The following is a 14,232-nucleotide window of genomic DNA, read 5'->3' on the forward strand; positions in this document are numbered from 1 at the left end:
AGAAAAATTATCTACAAGGGCCTTATATACACTTGTCAAGATTCCCAAATAGGCATTTTCACAAAATTTTCTAACCATGCAACAACATGCCATGATGGAACTAACATGTATACAACTCTAATGCATATGCTTTTATCAACTATTATGCCACATAAACTAAATGCAACTCCCAACAAAACATAGGTACATAAACCGCAACAACAAAATACACCACATCCTCCTTGACATGTAAGCCCGTTCTCCTCATATAAATAATGAAAATAAATGGAAGGGAAAGAGAGATTAGAGCGATCATACCAAGCGGTCTTCACATTCCCTTGACAATGCCTCAAATGTAGTATTGTATCTATGTGAGAAGAGAACAAAAACACAAGTATATACAATTCTACACTACTAAATTAAATAACATGTTTTTGGTTTTTGAAATTTTCAAATTTTTATGGATTTTGTTTTTATGAAATTAAAGAACATATTTTTGAGTTTTTTCAATTTTTATGTATTTTTGGAATATAAATTCCCATCCCCCACTTTATTTTTGACATTGTCCTCAATGTACATGTAGGAGTAGGAATGAAAAAGAAAGTACATGTTTTTTTGGATTTTTGAACTTATGGAAATAAATGCAATGATATGAATGAATGCATGCTCTAATTAAATGAAATTCTATATGACATATATAACAAATGAATGTAATCTAAACTACACTAAATGATGCATGTTCTCACCTATGATCAAACCTCCCAAAACCGATTTAAATACTATTTATAGTGTAGGAGAAATGAGGTTGGGTCATTAGTGACTATGCATGAACTCAAGTCTATATGCAACTAACTATATGAATCATGTGAGATATATTACAATGGAAACTAATCTCATCATATGATGTATATTACAACGCAACTATACTATATGAACTATCTATTGTAAATGCAATTTGACATATAATACAAATGCAAGTGAGGTGTAAACTAATATGCAAGATAATTTAAAATGCAATGTAACTATACTTGAGAGATAGAAAAAGAGAGTTTCATACCAATGGAGCTGGTGTGGTCAAACACCTCTTGCCATCTCACTCGTCATCATCATCATCATCATCATTGCGGTACCCACATCCGCTAGATCCTCCTTGGTCATAGCCTCCTCCTTGGCCAAAGAATCCTCCACTTTGGTCACCAAAGTTCACTTTTTGGTTCCCATAGTTAGGGAACAAAAGGTGTGGTTGAGCCCAAGTTGGATGGGGCCCTCTAGGGTTGATATACCCTTGTTTAGCCATGTTGTAGTAGGAGGGGTATTGAGCCAAGTAGTTATCAACCCTCCCTTCGGGCACTCCAAGATCGACATTTTGCATAAGTTGCATTAAATCATTCATGTTTGAAGCTCTTGGATCTTGGGGAGTGAATGGTACATGTGGCGTGGGGTAGGGTGGAATTGCATCTCCCTATTTCGACATCTCACGAGGTTGACGAGGTGCTTCTTCTTTTTGTGGTGGGTTGATGAGGATCTCAATAGGGAGGAGGTAGTTCGGTCTAGGCGAATACCGGCTCAAGCGGGGCTCGGTAGGTGGTATGTTCCACCCCAAGAGAACAAGTGAAGTGCAACCCTTTGTAAACCATTCTACACTTCCGGCATGGTTGTAAGTACACCACCGGTGGTGGTTGAAGATGGAATCCTCATCAATAAAAGTTCCCCCCTTAAGCTTTTCATAGTTCCCATTAGCGTTGAACCCGGGGCAAAGTTCATTGGCCATAATTGTGATTAGGCCTCCCATCACAAAGGTCTTGATGTTAGAATTCCCTTGAGCATAGTCATTGAGACTTGTAAGCATCTCAACGGGCGTGTTGAAATTGTAAGCCGTTGTCCCTTGTAAATTCAAGTAGGACTCTAAGAAGGTTAAGTCAAGAAGGGTGCACCTATCTTGTTCAAGCCTCCCATTGATGGTTCTGGCTATAAAGCGTTCGGTGATCCGAATCACCGGATGTTGGATGGCGAAGGTGTAGCATTGTTTAAAGGAACAGAGTTCTCTCCCAGAAATAGCTCTCCATATGTGGTTAACGGTGAAGTCGAAGGGCTTATCGGTATTTTCCCTCAGCACTTCAAGACCAAAAATACTAGCGAATTGGTATAGGGTTAACCTATGGTCTCGATTACAAAGACGGAACTCCAAACCAATATTTCTCCGTTGATTAGTGACAGCACGGAGACTATGCAAAAACTCGAGGGTAAGACTCAAGTAAGTATCCTCATGAGTATAGAATAACTTCCCAAGACCCAAACCATTTGAAAACATCTCAGTTTGATGCCTTATGCCAAGGACTTCAAAAGCATCAATATCAATAAATTGAGTTGGCTCGTAATCCTTACCTAACAATTGTTCAAATCTTTGGCAGTGGTCATCTTCGGTGAAGAGAAACTCGGGGAAGTATTCAAGTTGTGTTACACCGTGTATCACTAAATTTGCTCGACCTCTTGCCTCCCTTTAAGTGGATGAAGTGGCACCCTTGCACCGTTTAGGTGCGGCCTCGGCGGATTTACTTCTCTTGCTTCTTAGGTTCATCATTTTCTTGATAGGAATGTTAGCGTTTTGGTTAGTTTTTGTGATAGGGATTGTGTTTGAGTGATAAGATGTGATTTTTTGTAGATAAGATAAGGAAAAAGAGGGATGGTGGGAGGTGTTTATAATAAGGAAATGGTGGAAGACGGGCGGACCTGGGCTGGGCTCGGGCGGACAAATTAACAACCCAACCAAATACCGTGCCAACCCGAGCGTCCCGAGGACGATCCGGGCATCTTGCAGCTGCAGCCCGAGCGTCCTGCTCAGGAGTCGGTGCGGATTCTCAGTCAGTGAGTCCTTATGTTTTGCACTCAGGCGGGGACGAGCGTCTTCTGCTGGGATGAGCGTCCTCCTGAGGATCTACATGGATTCACATCCAGTGCAGGATGCTACACAAGGTACTGCACAAGACGAGCGTCCCATGGTCGACTCGAGCGGATCCTTGGTCGGGACGAGCGTCCTCTTGACAATCCGGGCAGATTCTTAGACAGTTTTGATTGCAGTCTGCATCAGGGCTCGGGATGAGCGGCTCATGGCCAGGACGGGCGTCTTGAGTCGCTCTTCGTCAATCCCTCATTTCTTTCATTTGGATTCTTTCACTTGCACCCTTTTGCGATTCCTTCTTATCATTTTTTGAAAATACTTAAAGAATGGGTAAGCAACCCTCTCTCACTACTCTCATGTAAGGAAATGCAAGTAATTTAAAGGTATATACAATGTTGTACAATGAAAAATCATGGGAAGGTATATATTACAAGTGGTGGTTTGAGATAGGACTCCACCAAACTAGTTTGAATTGTCGATATTCTTTGTCCATAGAGCTCAAGGCTCTTCGAAGAAGGTCAAAAGCTTGTGAACAAGCCCCAAATAAGCATATGTATGGTTTACTACAATTCAAAATAAATCTTGGCCAGGGAAGCTTGTCATTCATTCTCTTCTTCACTTTTCCCTTGGCACTTTGGTCTTTAAAATGCTTCAAACCAATAGGCCTATGATTCTTGTCAACACGAGGTATGAAGTACGACTTATTTTCGTCCGGAGACTTCTACTTACCACCTTCTCCTCTAATTTTGGTGATGATGATAGCACTTGGATTTGCCAATCCTTCCAAAGTAGAATGACAATTCTCATAACATTGATGACCGGGTACCTTCGAATTGAAGTTGTGGGTGCCAAATCTCCACAAGCAAGTTCATTTGCAAGTTTGTTCTTGAGCTTTTCCACCAAGTACCCTTTATATGATGATTTGACTTTTTGGAGAAGGTCCACCATATCATCTCCAACAATCATAGGTTCCATGGTGGGTTTGAAATTGTCTTCAAAGGCAATATGGGAGAAACATTTATTCTCTTCATGATAGGATACCTCAAATTTCTCAAGGATGGGCTCCTCAAGTGAGGTGATCTCACAACTCCATTCTTCTCCCTTATCCCAAAAATCCTTGCAAGACACATATTCCTCTTAAGCTTCATTCATGATCTCGTCAACACGGCTATCCTCATAAGAATCATAAATGGGGACTTCACCCTTCTTCAATATTTCTTCCTCCACCATCTCGATATTCATATCAAAGGACACACCCTCATACTCACAAAGGCTAAGAGTATTTGGCTTACTCAACCTCATATCTTCCTCATCAAATACCACACTTTCATACTCACTAGAGCTCAAGAAGATTGGCTCTTCCCACTTCACATCTTCTTCATCAAAGGTCATTACCTCAAATTCACATTCATGATGAATGCTTGAGAATTTGTGAGGAGTGGTTGCTTGGGTTGCCTTTATTTGGGCAATTCGAATTTCCAACTCCTCACCTTGCGTAACAATGCCTTGGAGGACATTGTCCCTATTTTGGCTTTCCTCTAGAATTTGTTTGAAGAAGTTTTGTTAATCTCCCATCTTTTGGAGAATCACATTTTGAATGGGCTCATCTTTTTGTTGTGAGTGGGTGTAAAAGTGCTCATATTGTAGTATTTGGAATTGGTTGTAAAGTGGGTATTGGGAGGGTGGTTGTCGTGGATAATGGATGTGGGGGGTTTAGTGGGAAAAGTTGGGGTAGTAGTTATAATTTTCGTTGTATGAATTGTAAGGTAGGTTTGTGTCGACTTACTCCTCAAACTTCCCATACCCATAGTCATACTCAAAAGATCCACCACATACTCCATATGTCAAGGCTTGAGCCATCATAGGTTAAGATAAGGAAACAACTACAACCAAGGAAACTACATAAAAAATGTAAGAACGACCTTGAGGAACAAGTTCCTCAAGGCTAATACAAAATTAAAATAGACAAATAAACAAGAACTTAATCACGAAACACCTTTCCCGGCAACAACGCCATTTTGATGTAGAGCGAGCCGTTGTTCACTCCATCAAACACATTTATATTTCTCAACAAACAACTAGTTAGTTGTTAAGTCGAGGGTCGATCCACGGGACGGTGTGCTTCGGGTTCTAAGTCTATCTATCTCAATTTATGCTAGTGTCACAATTGATTTAGGTTGGAGTTGGTGAGTCTAAACTAATAGAAGCAATAAAACAAACAACAAATTAAGAGATGTAAACAATTAATAAAGATACTAGGATGTCATGGGATCATAAGGGAATCATGGTAAGATAGCATAAATGAGTTATATAGATGCAAGCAATTTATTATTTTTGGATTTTAAGTTAGTTCATGTCAAATAATTCACAAGAAGATTTGGGTCCCGGGGCCGAGTCATTTGTGACTGTACAACATCTACAAGTCGACTTAATTCTTCCTATTAAACTACATGCATGATAAACCAAATCCTAGGGAAGCTTACATCTCGGAGCCGAGTCGGTTAAGACTTTACACCACCTACAAGTCGACTTGGTCTACCCTATTCAACTTTATGCATGGCCTAATGAGGCTCGAGTTTGTTTATGTCTTACAAGCCTCATTGAAAGGATAAGAGATGGGTAAAAATGCAATGTTTCATAGTCTAGCATTTCATCAAACATGACATGTGCATAAGTTGAAGAACAATAAGCAAGCATTCATATGAACTCATTAAGCATAAATCTATCCCATGATTAACTCCCCTAATCCCCCACTAATCCTAGTTAAGTAACTACTCACTTATTATCATGGGAAACATGTTAGTAATGGTGTCAATCATCACAACAAGTATAAACATGATAAAAGAGTGAAGAAATAAGCAATAAAGGGTAAAGGGTAAAGAAATTATACCAAACATAAGATGAACAAATGGCAAGGAAAGAATAAAAGAAGAAACTTGATTGATTGATGAAGAGTTGTCAATTCTCCAATCATAACCCAATAATCTTCAATTACCCAATAATAAAGCTTGAACAATAATTAAGGAAAGATTAATGTGGAATAATTAAGATTAATCTATTCCAATATACTCCTAATCTAATCTAAGAGGATTTCCTATCATGGGAACTTATTTCTTGATTATTACACATAGAGTATATATAGTGGTACATCATTAGGTTAAGCAAGGATAGATTAGTAAATAACAATGCTAAGTGTTGAATAGAGAAGTGCAAGTCCCGAGGGAAATGCGAGATCAAGCTGCTACTCCCACCACAATCCACTCGAGCTCAACTGGTGGACATCTAGTCTGCCTGGGGATCCGCTCGTCCCGAGTAAGAGCCTCTCGGATCAGGGCACTGCAATCCACTCGTCCTGTGCGAAGGACGCACGGATCTTGGCACAGGATTTCACCCTCGCTTAAAGGCCAATGATCTATGTATACTTTTTATTCTTACTTCTTTGGTAATCATTCTTGTCTCCTCTTCATACTAATCCAACTAGGATCGTCAACAAGCTTCCAAATATGCACCGAAGACGGGAATTCCGCCTCATTATCTCCTTTCCTATAAGACATATAAAATGAACTAAGAAAGCAAAATAGGAAGGAATTGACGGATAAAATGGCCATGAAATGCTATATTAATATGCAAAATAGGTTCAATTAAGGGACTAAATGTGCGCAATTAAGAGTCACATCAATTACCTTTACATCGCTAACGTTCAAAGTATAAATTTTAAGCAAACAAAAAGGTTAAACAACCCAAAATAGAGCATTGTTATACAGTGAAATTTACCAACAAAATACTCAAAATGTGATATTTTTGTCATAATTTGTCATTTTTCTTCACGCGACATTACTCTTCCCCGCATAAAAGGAACTTCGTCCCCAAAATTCACCTTCAAGACGAGATACAAACATTATACGAAAAGATAGCTCCACTCAATCTTGACATTACGAATTAATTTTAACATACGTTGAGACCAACAATTATCATATTATCTCATTGACATTACTTAGATAATTTGTATACATGTGCATAGAGTTCAGAATACAAGCGATAAACAAGTTCATGAAACGCAGCGGCGTAAAACCAAATATATATGAAAATTGATAACTTGTTTTGTAACATGAATAAGCAACATATATCAAGTTTCGGATTATCATTCACAACTTAAATCATCATTTAGAAAGACGGTCAATTAGCGCGAAACATGGCATCCCATAAAATTAACATAACCACCTTGATAATATATAGAATCTAATGTAGAAAATATAGAAACATAATTATTAAAACGGCACAAGGTACGAGCATTCAACTCCTTCCACAAGGTCTATAGAACGGGGTATGAGGTTAACATGGGCTACTCGATCGAGTTTAGAGCACTCGATCGAGTCCGAGGTTGGCTACTCGGTCGAGTAAGACGTACTCGATTGAGTACCGAGAGATCAGTACAATGTCTAGGACGCATCCAGTAGGTACTCGATCGAGTGAGGCGCACTCGATCAAGTATCCACTAGTTAATTCCCCCCCCCCCAACCCTTTTTTTTAAAACGTCAACACAAGCAAAGAATCATAACCAAACTCCGGGATTCCATCCCGACAACTTTCACCTGCACTACGAGTCCAAATAATCTTACAAAATACGGCCTTATAGCCAATTACAAACCAAAAAAATCCAATATACGAAGAAACAAAAGAAAACTAATTTCACAAGTCTACTAAACAACATCAAGAAGAAGAAACAATCACTTGTGTTCGCCACCTCGATCCTCTTCCATCTCCTCATCTACTCCTCCTCCATCGGCTGTGCCGGCTCCAGCGGTAGCCTCCCATGTGGTAGCTCCTATACCCGAGTCTCCTCGTACTCGCCATGGCGCCAGACAACCAAAAGGATAACTCCTAGCCCCCCCCATATAGTCGGGTCTACTCTATAAGAGTGGAAGACTCCACTATCATCCCCGACACCCCTCCACAACACTGGTTGGGCTAGGTCGGTGCCAATGCCCTATACATATGTCATATCATGAAGGTTCTGGAGTGTCAACGTGTTGGATACCCTCTCTGTGAGCTCACTGTAAGAAATGTAGATTCATATACATATTTAACATACTCATATATGTCTAATTAATATTGTCATAAAATTAAAACGGATTTTATGCATGCAAACATTAATATAAAAGAAGAGAAATGATGTCCTTACATTCAATATTTCGGCTATATTGGGCACAAGAGAGATCACCTTTCTCTTCTTGTTCTTGAGCTATTCCAATGGATGAACAAGATCTAAGAATAAGATCTCTCCCCAAGCTTTATACCCAAGGCTTAACACTTAATCTAATTAATATTATAAGTACTAGTATAATATTAATGTAGTGAAAATTGAACCAAAAACTTTATAAAACCCTTATGTGTTTTCGGTTTTAGAGAGAAGAAGAGAGGATTTTATTTCTCTAGAAAATCTCTATGTTTGAAGATGGAATAATAATGAAAAATAATACACTAGCTTTAGTATATTATTTGGTAAAATTATAGAGAAAAACAATGACAATTGTCTTCCCCAAAACCGTGTAAGAGGGGCTTTTTGGGTGAGCCAATGCATGGAGAATTTGTTCTTCACAAGATAAATAGGGTTGCATGGCTACTATTAGCTTTTAATCATTATGTTTCTTATTTAAAATATAAACACAATTTAAGCCTAATCCTCCTACATTATTTCGGCACTTTCACATAATATGGAGTCCATATTATTTTGTCAATTGTCTATATGTTACATGTCACATGCCACACATATTTGTTATGTAATTTTTAACATATTAAAAATTCAACGTATTAATAAAAATACGTCACATACAAAAATCGACTTAGTAATTTCATAATTACTTGTGCCAAAATATTTTACCATTTATAAATTTCAACTGATTGAATTTATAATAATTCATTTATTTTAATTGTTACATTAAACAATTTATTTCATCCGAGTAATTATGCAATTTAATTACTCAGACCGTATCTCATTTAATCACATTTCAATTTGATACGTAAATATTACTTCCAAAATCGTCCGTCAATTTTCAAGTAATTTAATCAACTCGCAACGTTATACGATTAATTAAATAATCAATTAAGTGTATTGCCCTTTAGGTATGACCTAGGGGTCAATCGATCACCACCGTCACACGACAAGTAATGTCAAACTCTAGTCACCAATCATTACCGATATATGTTGACCAGTTGACAGTAACATTATTACTTCCCAATTGTATTCTTAAAATGAGATTTAATAATGATATTTAAATCATGTGATCGCACTATTGTTGAGGACACATTTCCCAACAATCTCCCACTTGTCCTCGACAAGTGTGCGTCACCAATTCTCTTGTCCTATTACTATCTCCCACTCAATGCAAGGTGTCTTTCAGGTCGTACTTGCAAGTGATCATATCGAGAGTGGTTTCCTCGATCCGGAGAATAAGCGATTGACCGGATTTATCCACACCGGATACCTTCCGAGCGTGGCCACGCATTTCGATTCATTACTCCTCGAGTGGCCCCGAGATATTGTTATAACCCTGACTAGGGGTGGACAATTCCTATCGCACTCATTCCTTCGACTAGCCACAGCCATCATAACCCAAAATATGCCCATTTGACCCCATTTACGAAGGTCGTAGTAACACAAATCAAAGTTAATCGAAAACTGTGCCATCTTAGGTGAACAGTCTTTAGTCAAAAGAATCGACTCATTTGAATACTATAGTAGCTCTCGCCACGACCAGGCTATATAAATTTGCCAGAACTCTATAAGCGGTCATTAGGCCCGACAAAATGTTCTTAACAGTCTGCCTATGTGATCGACTAGTCATCTCACATGACTCTATGGCACTTGAACTTGCCATCAATCGCCTCACACTATAGTCACTTCGAGACGTCACCTCATACAAGTGACTATGGGCAAATACTATGTTAATCCGTGTTCACTTTAACGGGGTTCAATTGTCTCTACAACCCGTATGGATGTAACAAAGTATAGATTAAAGATAAAAGACAAATGTGATTATGAACATGAACAAAAACAACACTTTTATTTCATTTCAAAATCTAACAGAAATTTGGTACACGTTTAAGTCCCATGGACGTAACATGCCCATCATGCTTAGCCTGCGATAAAGGCTTGGTGAGCGGATCGGCTATGTTGTCATCCGTCCCAACCTTACAAATCGCAATTTCCTTTCTTTCAATGAAATCTCTTATTACATGATATTTTCTAAGTACATGTCTAGATCTATTACTAGACTTCGGCTCCTTAGCTTGGAAGATCGTCCCACTATTATCACAATAGAGAGTGATGGGATCATCGGCGGTAGGTACTACTTTTAGACCTTCCGTGAATTGCTTGATCCACATAGCTTCCTTGGCAGCCTCTGATGCTGCTATGTACTCAGCCTCCGTTGTTGAATCCGCGGTTACAACTTCCTTGAAGCTTCTCCAGCTTACGGCACCACCATTGAGCATGAAAACAAAACCAGCTTGTGATTTCATGTCATCTCTATCTGTTTGAAAACTTGAGTCCGTGTATCCTGTAACACGCAACTCAGTGTCTCCTCCAAACACAAGGATAGAGTCCTTAGTTCTTCTCAAGTACTTAAGGATGTTCTTGACAGCAATCCAGTGACTCTCACCTGGATTTGCTTGATATCTACTCGTCATGCTCAAGGCATATGAGACATCAGGACGTGTGCATATCATGGCATACATGATTGATCCAACAGCGGAAGCGTAAGGGATCAACTTCATGCGTTCAACATCATGGGGTTCGGAGGGACATTGAGTCTGGCTCAATATCGTTCCGGTTACCATTGGTACCAAACCCCTTTTGGATTTGTCCATGCTGAATCGTCGAAGAATCTTATCAACATAAGACTCTTGACTTAGTGCCAATATTCTCTTGGGTCTATCTCTATAGATCCGGATACCTAATATGCGTTGTGCCTCTCCTAAATCCTTCATTTGGAAGTGGTTACCTAACCATTTCTTAACAGAAGACAACATTGGAATATCATTTCCAATGAGTAGTATGTCATCGACATACAAGATTAGGAACACAACATTGCTCCCACTGAATTTCATGTATAAACATGGTTCCTCAACATTTCGAGTGAACCCATTTTCTTTTATAACATGATTGAATCGATGATTCCAACTTCTAGATGCTTGCTTAAGACCATAAATGGATCTCTTAAGCTTGCATACTTTGTTAGGATTTGTAGAATCAACAAAACCTTCGGGTTGTATCATGTACACCTCCTCTTCTAAATGCCCATTTAGAAAAGCGGTTTTGACATCCATTTGCCAAATTTCATAATCATGAAATGCGGCGATCGCTAACAAAATCCGTATGGATCTTAGCATGGCTACGGGGCGAAGGTCTCATCATAATGGAGACCTTGGACTTGGGTAAATCCTTTTGCCACTAGCCTAGCTTTGTAGACATCGTCATGTCCTTCTATGCCATTCTTGACTTTGAATATCCATTTGCATTGAAGGGGTCTTGCCCCTTTAGGCAAATCTACCAAGTCCCAAACTTGGTTTTCAAGCATAGAATCCATTTCGGACTTCATGGCTTCAAGCCATAAGTTGGAATTAGGACTAGAGATTGCGGCCTTGTAGGTGGCGGGCTCGTCACTTTCCATAAGCAACACATCGAGTGTTCCATCTTCCTCGATAAGTCCCACATATCGATCGGGATGGCGAATTACTCGGCCCGTCCTTCTTAGTGGAGGAGGTACAACTGCGTTAGACGACGAAGGAACATCTTCTTGCGTCTCTACCTCGGTTTGTGGCTCTTGAACTTCATCAAGTTCAAAATTTCTCCCACTCTGTCTCTTAGAAATAAATTGACTTTCTAAGAAGACAGCCTCACTAGACACAAACACTTTGTTTTCTTGAGGTTTATAGAAGTAGTATCCTCGACAATGCGAGGGGTAACCTACAAAGGTGCATTTTTCGGATCTTGGGGCAAGCTTATTGTCGGCTTTAGTCTTGACGTAAGCATCACATCCCCAAATCCTCATATAGGATATATTAGGAACTTTTCCAGTCCACATCTCATATGGAGTCTTTTCGGTGGATTTAGTGGGACTATTGTTCAAAGATCTAATTGCGGTTTGAAGCGCAAATCCCCAAAACGAGTTCGGTAACTCGGTTTGGCTCATCATGGATCGAACCATATCAAGTAGGGTTCGATTCCTCCTTTCGGCAACACCATTGAGTTGTGGTGTTCCGGGTGGAGAAGTTGTGATATAATACCACAACCTTTCAAGTGTGAATCAAATTCAAGGCTTAGGTATTCACCACCACGATCGGAACGTAGTGCTTTTACCTTTTTGTTCAATTGGTTCTCTACTTTGTTTTGAAATTCCTTGAATTTCTCAAATGCTTCACTCTTATGTTTCATCAAATAGACATACCCATGTCTACTTAAGTCATCGGTGAAGGTTATAAAGTAGTCATAATTAGCACGAGCGGTGATACTCATTGGTCCACATACATCGGTGTGTATGAGTCCCAATAGTTCACTAGCTCGCGTCCCTTTACCACTAAAAGGATTACGAGTCATTTTGCCAAGTAGGCAATATTCGCATGTACCAAATGATTGATAATCAAATGGTGTCATCACATTAGTAGAAATTAATCTTTTGATGCGATTCTCGTTTATGTGACCTAATCGACAATGCCAAATGAACGCTTCACTTGGGTCACTTGTTTTGAGTTTCTTTGATTGTATGTTATAAATATCATTTGTCGGATTTGAGGTCTCTAAAATGTAAATGCCATTTATGGAAGAAGCTTGGCCAATAACCAAATCATTCCTAGAAATAGAGCAATGATTGTTCTTAATGACAAAACAAAAACCGTCCATGTCTAGCATGGCGATTGAAATAATGTTTTTAGAGAGCGTAGGAACATAAAAACAATTATGCAAATACAACTCAAAACCGTTTGGCAAAGCTAGAACATAAGTTCCTTTGGATTCGGCCGCTACCCGAGCTCCATTTCCAAGTCGAAGATCCACATCTCCCTTGCTAAGCTTCTCCACATCTCTTAAACCCTGTAAATGATTACAAAGGTGAGAACCACAACCGGTATCTAGTACCCATGTCGTAGTGGAAGTATAATTTATATCAATAACATAAATTTCTTTAGGAATTGTACCTTTTGGAGTGATGAGTCCCTCCCTTATATTTCGCAAATACATAGGGCAATTCCTTAGCCAATGTCCCATGCCATAGCAATAATGGCATTCATCATTAACTTGCTTGAAGTTTTTGACTTTCTTCCCTTTCTTCTTGAACCTTTTACCCTTGGAAGCAAGAACTTGATTGCTAGAGCTCCCACTAGCTTTGGCATCCTTATCTTCCAGAGATAAAGACCCTATAGATCGTGTGAGGTAGTCTTCCTGAGACGGACTCACACGTGGTCTAGTAGTAGTGGGTGGTTTAGAAGTGGTGATGAAATTAAGGTTTCCATCCGAACCTATCCCAAAATGAAGTTCTCTAGTTGTATCGAAATTATTGTTGGAGCATACGTCGTCAAGAACATGGTGATATGACTCAATAGTAATTGGTGCGGTAGCATTTGTTGGATTCATTGTAATGCACTACAAATATGGAGGAAAGGAAATATTAACATTTGTCTTTTTAAATCATACTTGCAAATTTAACAAGATATGAACATTTATATAGTGACCTCTACCCAACTATAATAAATGATTCCAAGACCCAAATTCATATCGACTTAGGCACGGTATGGCCGATGAAACCCTTATCAATATAACTCGGTGGATTAACGTTTTAATCGATTCTACTTTTAGAACTCTTGGTCGATAAATTTACTCTAATATTTATCTATAGCCCGGAACACATGCAACTACGGTCGCGAATACTTCCGTTGAGCTCAATCCAAATTTCGAATAAATGTGTCCATTATCCAAATCCACATCAACTTGGGCACGGTATGGCCGATGAAACCCTCATTAACATGAACTCGGTGGATTAACACTCATCACCCACTTCCCCTACGTAACAAGGTTTGTACCCCGGTAGGGCCGAGTGCACTCCCTCGCGAAATAGGTTTTCATGGTTTCTACTATTTGGTAAGGCTATGTCTCAATTGTTTGTTTTAGCGAGAGGTCATGTCAATTTATTATCTATCACGTTTTAAGTGAACTAAAGCGGTGAACTACGATAATTTGAATTGACATGGTCGATAAACTCGATAAAATAAGACAATGCATGTTAAGTTATGGCGATTTAGCGATGCATGTGACATAAAATAAAATGCAAGCATAAAGATAAATAAATCCTAGTATGGCC

The sequence above is a fragment of the Silene latifolia genome, chromosome 11 (genome assembly GCF_048544455.1).
Source record: "Silene latifolia isolate original U9 population chromosome 11, ASM4854445v1, whole genome shotgun sequence".
In the NCBI taxonomy this organism is placed as follows: Eukaryota; Viridiplantae; Streptophyta; class Magnoliopsida; order Caryophyllales; family Caryophyllaceae; genus Silene; species Silene latifolia.